Source organism: Giraffa tippelskirchi, chromosome 4, assembly GCF_054371585.1.
Source record: "Giraffa tippelskirchi isolate mGirTip1 chromosome 4, T2T-mGirTip1v1.2.pri, whole genome shotgun sequence".
Classification (NCBI taxonomy): domain Eukaryota; kingdom Metazoa; phylum Chordata; class Mammalia; order Artiodactyla; family Giraffidae; genus Giraffa; species Giraffa tippelskirchi.
Genome location: NC_137278.1, coordinates 103317486 through 103327152, shown reverse-complemented (window position 1 = coordinate 103327152; position 9667 = coordinate 103317486). Strand labels below are relative to the sequence as shown.

Genomic DNA, 9667 nt, shown 5'->3' with positions numbered 1-9667 from the left:
CCCCAACCCATCAAAGCCATGGATGAGAGGAGGATGTCCAGGTGGGCCCAGGAGCGAGCAAGGGCAAGGCTGGAGACAAGATGGACTGACTCCTGTGGCTGCTGTGGGCACTGGCACCAGGTTGGGAGCAGAAAGTCCAGTATGGTGTCTTTCATGCTGGTCTTCATGGGTGATTTCAAGGACTCTGGCTGGGACGGTAGAAGAGGGAGCTGGATCCTGGATCCTGAATATATTTGAAAGCAGAGCCCTTGGTAGGAGAAAGGGGGACTGAGGAAGAACCCAGGGTTCTCCTCTGGAGCAGCTGGGAGGATGGAGGCAGGTGAGGAGCTGGCTAAGGTGGGAGGGAGGACCAGGAGCTGATTGTGGGTGAGTCTGGGTCTCCACAACCAGGGCTGGGCCAGGGTTGGAGGCATGGGGGGAGCGCGGGGCAGGCTACTGCACCAGCACCATCGTCAGCCCCGCCAGTCCTCTCCGTTGCAGGAGTTGCCCAGCCCTGAGCCAGTCTGGGGTTGAGTGGGGTCCTGCTGCCCCCACCTCCTGGATGACTGTGCCCGGCTGTGCAAAGCCCTACAGCATCATGTCTAAAGAGGAGGACAGGCTGCACCTGGTCACTTTGTTGGGCGCCAACGGCTTCAGCAACAGCAAGGTGCACATGCGGTACGGGTGCCGGAATCACTTCATCAAGAAGAATGGCCAGTGCAACATCGAGTTCGCCAACATGTCCGCTACCTGGTGCGCATGTTCACCATGTGTGTGGATATCCGCTGGCGCTACATGCTGCTCATCTTCTCACTGGCCTTCCTTGCCTCCTGGTTGTTGTTTGGTGTCATCTTCTACATCACTGCTGTCGCCCATGGGGACGTGGAGCCTGCTGAGGCCCACGGCCGCTCACCATGATTGCTGTAGGTGCATGGCCTCATGGCGGCCTTCCTCTTCTCCATCGAGACACAGACCACCATTGGCTACGGGCCTCAATGAGTGCCCGAGGTGGCAGTGTTCATGGTGGTGGCGCCATCCATTGTGGGCTACATCACTGACTCCTTCAGGATTGGCACCATCATGGCCAAGATGGTGCCCCCCAAGAAGCACACCCAGATGCTGTTATTTAGCAACAATGCAGTGGCGGCACTGCACGATGGCAAGCTCTGCCTCACATGGCTCGTGGGCACCTAGGCAAGAGTCACATGCAGAGTTCCACGTGCGGACCCAGCCCATCAAGCCCCGGGTCACGGAGGAGGGAGAGTACATCCCACTGGACCAGATCGGCACTGATGTCTCATTTGACGAGGGCCTGAACCGCATCTTGCTCGTGTCTCCCATTACCAACCTGCACAAGGTCCACGAGGCCAGCCCTACTGTTTGGCATCAGCTGGCAGGACCTGGAGATGGATGACTCTGAGATCGTAGTCATCCTGGAGGGCATGGTGGAGGCCACGGCCATGGCCATGCAGGCCCACAGCTCCTACCTGGCCAATGAGATCCTGTGGGGCCACCGCTTTGAGCTCATCCTCTTCGAAGAGAAGCACCAGTACAAGATTGACTACTCGCATTTCCAAAAGATGTCTGAGGTGCCATCCACGCCAGTGCCAAGGACCTGGTGGAGAGCAAGATCCTGCTGCCAAGCACCAACTCCTTCTGCTACGAGAATGAGCTGGCCTTCCTGAGCCACAAAGAGGAGGACGAGGTGGGCGGAGAGCAAGACAGCTTCAGACCCCAGGCCATGTGCGACTTTGACAGGCCACAGGCTGGCACAGCCCTTGAGCAGAGGCCTTACAGAGAAGAGCCTGAAATCTGAGCTGCTATCGGTCGGCCAAGGTGCAGCATCCACCCCTCCAAGGAGAGGCCTGAGCCCCTTGAGGGCTCTGGGTCTGAGAAGGATGAGCTTGGTCCTGGTTGCAAACTCTGTAGCTTATTAGATGTTTTATGTGTCTTTACAACGGCTGGGAATGTCAGCGGGAGAGTGGGTGGCTTGCATGGCCTCTGGGGCTGGGGCAGGCCCAGGGGTGGGGAGGTGGCCTCTGGGCACTGGGCTGCAGAAGCCAGGGGTTTCTGTCTGAGGTGGGAGCTGCAGCCTGTCCATAGATGGCTGACCAGCCACCAGACTTCTGTGGGCAAAGGCCAGCAGGCTGTAGGGTGCCTCACTGGTTTTTACCTTGGGGAGGAACAAGTTTTGGCTTTCTCAATCGTAGTTTGAGTAAGACTGTTTGAAAAAAAAAATTAACATGTGATTGATTTTTATAATTTGTTGGTGGGGAAACAAGACAGTTAGAATTCTGTTAGTCTGCTAAGATGCAAGCAGCTGAGTAGAATTTCTGGCAAGTTCCCAATGCTGGGCAGACCTCTCTTCTATGAAGACAGCACATGTGCCCGATGGTGCAGCCTGCATGGTAGGTGTGGGGCTCACCCCCATTTTTTATGCTCACAAGGTGAATTGGATTTCGTTTGTGACGGCAAAACCGAGACCATGTTAATGATCCTAATGGAAGCTTTCCAGTGTAACTGGGGTGGGGAAAGGGCCAGGAAGAGTCTAGGAAGAACATTTCAAGTTTGACTGTTTGCCTCCTGTGAGGCGTGTCTCAGGGCCGGGATGGAACCTGCCCCCCACCGCCCCCCACCCTGGCCTGCCGGGTTCTCCTGTTTGCTTCTCTCTCCTTTTCTGCCCAGTGGCCTCTACCCCTTCCCCAGAGAGGGGAAGTTGGGAACTGTGGGGGTGGATGGCTCCCTGGGAATGAGAGCTGGGTTCCCCAACTCCAGGGAAGTGTTTCAGCCTCATCCCCATGGGGCCCCAGCATGAGTCGTGCTTTAGAGGCCCTGGGAGTCTGGCTCCAGTTGTCACTGTTTTCACTGGACTCACGCATCCTCTCCACAGCCCCCAACTCCACCGTACCCCTCTGTCTGCAGAGGCCAGGCTGACCTGGCACCCCAGCCTCCCAAGGTGAACAGTGCAGGTGTGGGCATGGCCCAGCCGGTCTATGCCTTGATGCTGAATGCACAGGAGTGTCCTAGGAAAGGTGAGCTTCTCAGCACACACCTCTGGGTCGCGTAGAGGCTCGGGTTCCTTGTTTGTCACTGGCTTTTGGCTCTGCCAGCCCAAGAGCTGCCCAGCACAGGCTTGTTCTTGATGAAGAAAGCATCTGGAAGGGGCCAGGCCTCAGGATGGAGCCTGGGCCTTTCCCGGGACTGCTGAGAGCACTGTGTTCACATGTGATGGGGCTGCTCAGTCATTAGAGAGCCAGCATCTCCCCAGCCTGCCTGCCCAGGCGCTGTGGGACAACTCATGACTGGGATGTACTGGGACTCCGGCCCCTCCCCTCCTCCAACCCTGAGGCAGCTGGAGGCTTGCCCCAAGGTCAGGGGCCATGCGGGGTCCTGGCACCGACTGTCCATTCCCACCCAGACAGCCCTGCCCTGGCCTCAGACCACACCTTAACTTTCAGTCAGGAAGAATCAAAAGGGTCCATCTGAAGCAGGTGGAGGCTGCTCGTCTGCTCGAGATCTACCGGACGGGCCTCTCTCCTTCCCAGCCCTGAGCCCCAGGCTTCTTCAGCCTTAGTCCTGGGGTGGGGGGGTGTGTGGAATCCCCGTGGGAGCCATGATGGTAGCAGATGGCCCTGGTCGCTTGGGGTTGGCACACAGGCCTGCTGGGCCAGCCCTCCACTCACCCCACCCAGGCCCCAGCTGTCTCGAGTGGCCTGGGGCACCTCCTCTCAGGCCTGTCCACCTCCCAGGTTCACACTGGATGGCTCAGGCCACAGACTCTGCAGGAAGGCCACTCTGAGCTGCCTTTCATCTCTCACCAAGGGCAGATGCTGTGTTTTCAAACTCCACTGTCTGCTTTTGCCTCCTCTGTGTTTATTTATTTATGTATCGCTTGTGCTAAAGACCAAAATAGTCTCCCTCTTTAGTGCCCTTGAAGCAGGAGGGAAGATGGAGGAGCTGTGAGTGCAGAGGCAGGATCAGGTGGTCCCTGACCCTGGGCATGTGTGTTTTCAAACTCCACTGTCTGCTTTTGCCTCCTCTGTGTTTATTTATTTATGTATCGCTTGTGCTAAAGACCAAAATAGTCTCCCTCTTTAGTGCCCTTGAAGCAGGAGGGAAGATGGAGGAGCTGTGAGTGCAGAGGCAGGATCAGGTGGTCCCTGACCCTGGGCATGTGTGTCCATGTGTGGGGTATGGAGGGTGTGAACACACTGAGTGTTCAGCGTGCCATGTGCTGTGTGTGTGTGTAGCATGTGTGTTGTGTGGGAGTGTGTGGTCACACGTGTGTAGGTCACATGTGGCCTGTGTGGTGTGCAGGTGGGTGTACAATTCTGCTCTGCCCCTGCCCCCTGGCGGTGGTATTTCCAGGAAGCTTCCTGGCAGCCTGTGTCTGGTGGTGTGGAGGCTGGAGCTGGCCGAGGTGCCCTCTGCCCTGAGACACCAAGCTGCTTACGTGGGGAGGGGCCTGGAGCCAAGTGTGTGAGTGCTGAGGCATGAATTCCTATGTAGAGTCATCTCATCCATGTGCCAGTGAAGTGTGTTCAGTGACGGCTTTTCCTGGAAGTGCTCGAGTCTGTGCATGGGCGTGTCCTGCCGATGTGTTCCCATGACCATCTCCAACATGTGTGTGAATCCGGGCAGGTGGTGTCTGTGCATGATACATATGTGTGTATCTACCCATGGGTCTGTCTGTGTGCTTGTTGGTTAATATGTATCCAGGCTGTGGGGCTGGGCACACAGCACTGAGGACGGACCGCAGCTGTGGTCCCACCAGCACTCTGCCCCGATTCTGTCCACACGGGCATGTGAGGAGCACAGGCGACACGGTGAGGCTCCTCTGTGCACGTTGGCACAAGGTGACAGCCACACGAGTATGTGAGTGTGCTACCTCCAAAGGTGAGCGTCTGCACACGACTGCATGTGAGGAGGCCTGTGTGCCTCTGTCCACAAACACACGTACATGCCTGTGCAGGGCTCCGGCAGCAGAGCTGTGCCTGCCTGCCGAGGGTGGCACGTGTGCATCTGTGGGCTGCTCAGGTCCTAGGGGTGGTGTGCCCGGTCAGGCCCAGGTGTGTTTCTCAGAACACGGCACCCCTGCCTGCCGTACCTGCTGGTGCTGAGCCACCCAGTCCCTGCCCCCAGAGGGTCCCAGTAGGGGCAAGGGGCCTGGTGGGAAGGTGGCCCCTGCAAAGGTCAAATTGATGTCCGATATATTGTAAATGGTGAAACGGGGAGAATTTTCACGGTGTTTTCAACACACAGCAGTGTCTGGAGATGTAGGCCACCAGACTACTGCACAGTAGACTCATTTCAACCTCCTGGAGCGGCGCCATGTGCAGACGTGTGTTTAAAGGCCCCACTTGATGCGGTGCGTACTGCCCCTTGTGTTGCCCCCCCCAACCCAATACCCCCTGTCCAGGGGGGACTCCCCAGAGGCCGATGAGGGGGGACAGAGAGGACAGAGACAGCCTCCCTGCAGACCCCTGCGTGCTCCTCAGGTTGTGACCTAGCCCAAGTGTGTCAGACGGCCACCTCAGCTGGGCCCTGGGCCCCGGGCCCCTGCAGGGCCCTCCCCAGGCCTGTTCCTTCCCTTCCCTTTCTCCTGCAAGGGTTTGGCAAGGGCAGGGCTGACGTGTGCTGAGCCCCCAGCGTGAGACAGGCCTGGCTCCCACCGGCGTGGGGGGCCCGAGAGGGGTTGAAGTGGGGGCGGTGGGGCCACAGAGGGCAGGCAAGTGCAGCTGCTGGGGGAGCAGTGTGGACGTGTTGGTCTGTTCTGAGCTAATAATGTCGTCGCCTCGAGGGTCTCCGTTGGAAGGGGCCCTCAGGGAAAGACTATTTCCCTTTGCCCAAACTTTCCCTGAGTGGAGACCCCTTTGTGTCAGCGAGGATCCACGTGATGATTCCAGGCCACTGGAGAGGCAGCCGGGTTGGGGGAGAGGCTGTGGGGGCTGGGAAGGCTTCTTGGCCCATGTTCCCATGGCTTGGATGCAGAGGTGTTTGGCTTGATGGGTGGGGGGCGGGTGCTCTCCTCCCCTGGCCCTGGAGCTTTCCCTGGGGTCCAATGCCAGAATCTAAGCCAGCCGTGGCCTTCCCTGCCACCCCCTCTCCCCCTGCAAGAGCTCTTGCCAAAGCACCACCAGGCCGCACCTCAGGGCAGGAGGACCTGGGCCCAGTTGGAGCTCAGGAGTCCCTCAGGCCCACCCTGACTGGCACCTCAGTCCAACCCCAGGCCACGTGCTTGCTCCCCGGTCAAGAGTGGCTTCCTTTCCCCCTCTGGCCTCAGTCTCGCCATCAGTGGAGAAGGGTGTTCCCAACAGCAGCCAGCTCGCAGTTTTGTTGGAGAGTGAAGGAGAGAGCCTGTTAATTCAGTGAGAGCCTTGAAAGCGCGCCCTCGGGTTGGAACCCTAGTCCTCAGGCCACCATCTGTGTGTGGCTGTGCCCACTAGCTGCCTCTACTCTTTCCTAACTCCCAGAGGATGAAATGAGTCCACCTTGGAATCTGCCCTAAAACAGTTAAAAATGGGTTGGGGGGAGGGTTGGAGGGGAGAATCGGAGATAAGGGAACAGGCTTACTGTCCTGGAGGAGGTCAGTTCAGGGTCGGTGAGGGCCTTGTCCAAGGGCAGCAGGAGGTTAGTTAACCCGGGGTCAGAACTAGGCCTCAAGCCCCCAAGCGCCCCATGTGGTCTTCGTGTCTGCTCATTGGACGCAGAGGCCACTGCCCTCCTAGTCAGGGTGGACAGCCCCGCCAGAGGGTCTCCCCAAGTGCGCCTTCTGTTTGGGGGGCCTGCGACTCGGGAGGAAGTTGGAAGTGGGTTTCTCTTCAGCGTCAAGGAGCCAAGGTCAGAGCAGTGTCCTCAAAGGACACCCCCTCCCGCTCCCTCAGGTCACCCTCCACCAGGCCCAGAGTGGTCTCCAAACCAGAGTCCAGCCTTTCACCCACTGCCTGTGAGCCCTCCATGGCTTCCTTCCACACTGGATCCTGTCCATCCAACCTGCCTTCATCCTGCCGTCCTCATCCCCCTCCTCTGCTCCAGGCACCCTGTCTCCCTTGAGTCCCTTGAAAGCACGTTTTGGTCCCCACCCCAGGGCCTGTGCAAGGGCTATTTCCCCTGCCTGGACCCCCCTTCCCCTCACCCACTCACCCTTCCCCTAGACTCACCTCCCCATCCTTCCTGGCCCCCTGCAGAAGCTCCCTGTGGACAGGGATGGCATGTCTTGACCCACTGCTGTGGGTCCAGTGCCAGGAGCAGGGTAAGATGTACTGGCGGAAGATGTACAGGGTAAGATGTACTGGGTGGGCAGAGGGCAGGTCCTGTGGGCTTCCCACCCAGAGAGGGATCTTCAGGCCTCACAACCTGCCGCCCCTGCCCCAACCTTCCCCCGACCCCTCATGGGCAGAGCCCAGCCACCAGCCACGCTGGGGAGAGGGCAACTCCGTCTAGGGCCAGGGAGGGTGGAGGGCCTGGCGCTCCAGGGAGTCTGAAAGCCCGCTGAGGGCCCTGGGCCCCCACTTGTCTTCTCAGTGCTGCTGAGACAGCACAGGAGGGGTCGTCCTTACCCAAGGCTGGGCTGGGGTCTCAAAGGCCTTCTGCCTCCTAAATGCTTACGACAGGCCATCCTTGGGCCTCAGTTTTCCCACATGAGAAACGGGAGCCCCATCTCTTCCTCCAATAGCATTTATGAATTGCCACCATGTGCCGGCCATTGGAGCTCTAGAAGGAAGCAGGATAGGCCCAGCTCCTGACATCACTCTAGGGGGTCAGGGGAGAGATGTTCAATGGTGGGAGCCTGCCATAGATCTGTGTGCACGTGACTCAGTGGGGGAGGGGTGTGTGTGTGTGAAATGTTCTTGCTGAACCATGAAAAGACCCCGGGATTCTTGGCCTCCGGAGGAGAAGAATTCAATCCGGGGCCAGAGACGAGGCTTGATCACTCAGAGCTTTTGTGTAATAAAGTTTTATTAAAGTATAAAGGAGATAGAGAAAGCTTCTGACATAGGCATCACAAGGGGGCAGAAAGAACACCGCCCTGCTAGTTTTTAGCTGGATGTTATATAGTTACTAGCAGTCTGTTAATGAAAGAAAGGAATGTCTTAAAACTCAGAGAATGGCACCAGGCCCCTCATCCATAAGATGTATTTTGGGATAATCTTGGCACCAGAGGAGTCATCCTGGGACATAAAACGTTTGACTTGAATCTTGTAGAAAGGCAGATTACCATACAAATAGTTTCCTTTACATAGATTAGGGAAACAATGTCTGAGTATAACATACTGGTTTGTCAAGTGGGTTCTGAGCCATTAGGCAGCACTGACTTGAAGACAGAGTCTGGGGTAAATGCATAGTATATTAACATAGCTTAAGACAAACATTTCCATAAGAAAAATGCATTGGTTAACTCAAGATTTGAGTATAGTTAACTTCAGGTAGAAGCAGGTGTCATTATGGCAACACAGTATTTTAAGAGAAACCTCCTTTTAAATTTGTATAGAGAAGGGAAACATATATATATATATATATATATATATATATCTCACTAGTTTGTTTCCTCCTGCCGCTTAATATATCAGAGAGATAAAAAATGTCTGACACTTGCAGCCTATTTCCTCCACTTGGAGGCGCCTGGCCTTCCTGCCTGTTACCCTCTCATGGGCATGGTGGCGAAGGAAGCAGCGGAAGCAAGGTCAAGAACAACTTCCCGTGGTTCTTTTACATACATACTGTGGGAGCAGCCCAAGCTGAACCCCTACAGGGAGCCAGGCACTGGCTCTTCTGGGGGTTGGGGCTCCACCACGAACAAGAGAGGACCAGAGTTCCTGCTGCGGAGAGGCTAGAGAGCAATGCTGCAAGGGCACCACGGAGGCCTGAGGCAGGCTGAGGGCTGGGGAAGGCGGTGAAGGGCAGATGCGGGAGCAGCGGAGGGCCAGCCAGCCTGACCCTGGGTTCAGGCGTGTGAAGGGGAGGCACAGCCTGTCAGCACTTTCGGGCCTAGGTGGCTCCCGTTAACCTGAGTGATTCTCCAGAGAAGGGGCAGTTGAGAGCCCCTGGGCAACGACCTGGCAGCAGGATGCCAGGCGTCCGGTGGCGCACAAGCCACATCTGTGGCAGCCGCCAGCACGGTGCCCAGTCCCTGAGTGAGAGGGAGGCTCAGGCCCCAAGGACAAAGCAGGGGAGGCCCTGTTGGAGGGACCAATGGGTCCAAGGAAGAGGCATTTCCTCTGAGATCTGAAGGATGAGTAGAGGTTTCCCAGGTATGTGGGAAGGGGCTTCCCAGGGCAGAGCCAGCACCAGCAAAGGCCCTGGGGTGAGAACATAGGAATAAGCAAAAGGAATAGTTTGGCTGGGGTAGGGAAGACCCGGTGGGCCCCATGCAGGGCCTGAGGCCCTCAGCCTTCCGGCCTGCCTCAGGCCTCCGTGGTGCCCTTGCTGCATCGCTCCCGAGCCTCTCTGCAGCAGGAACTCTGGCCCTCTCTTGTTCGTGGTGGAGCCCCAGCACCCAGAAGAGCCAGTGCCTGGCTCCCTGTAGGGGCTCAGCTTGGGCTGCTCCCACAGTATGTAAAAGAACCATGGGAAGTTGTTCCTGACCTGTCCTGGGTGGGGCCTGGGGCCTTGCCACGGAGCTGGCCAAGGTGTGGGTCCAGGAGGCCTCCTCCACGTTGGCCCAGCTGCGAGGTGCCTGCAGGCTTGC

The 9667-nt window shown here is 57.5% G+C and overlaps 1 pseudogene; it reads left to right on the top strand.

Annotated features, from left to right (window-relative positions):
- Positions 1 to 541: 541 nt before the first annotated feature.
- On the top strand, positions 542 to 1795 carry LOC145544402 (ATP-sensitive inward rectifier potassium channel 12-like; annotated as a pseudogene).
- Positions 1796 to 9667: the final 7872 nt, after the last annotated feature.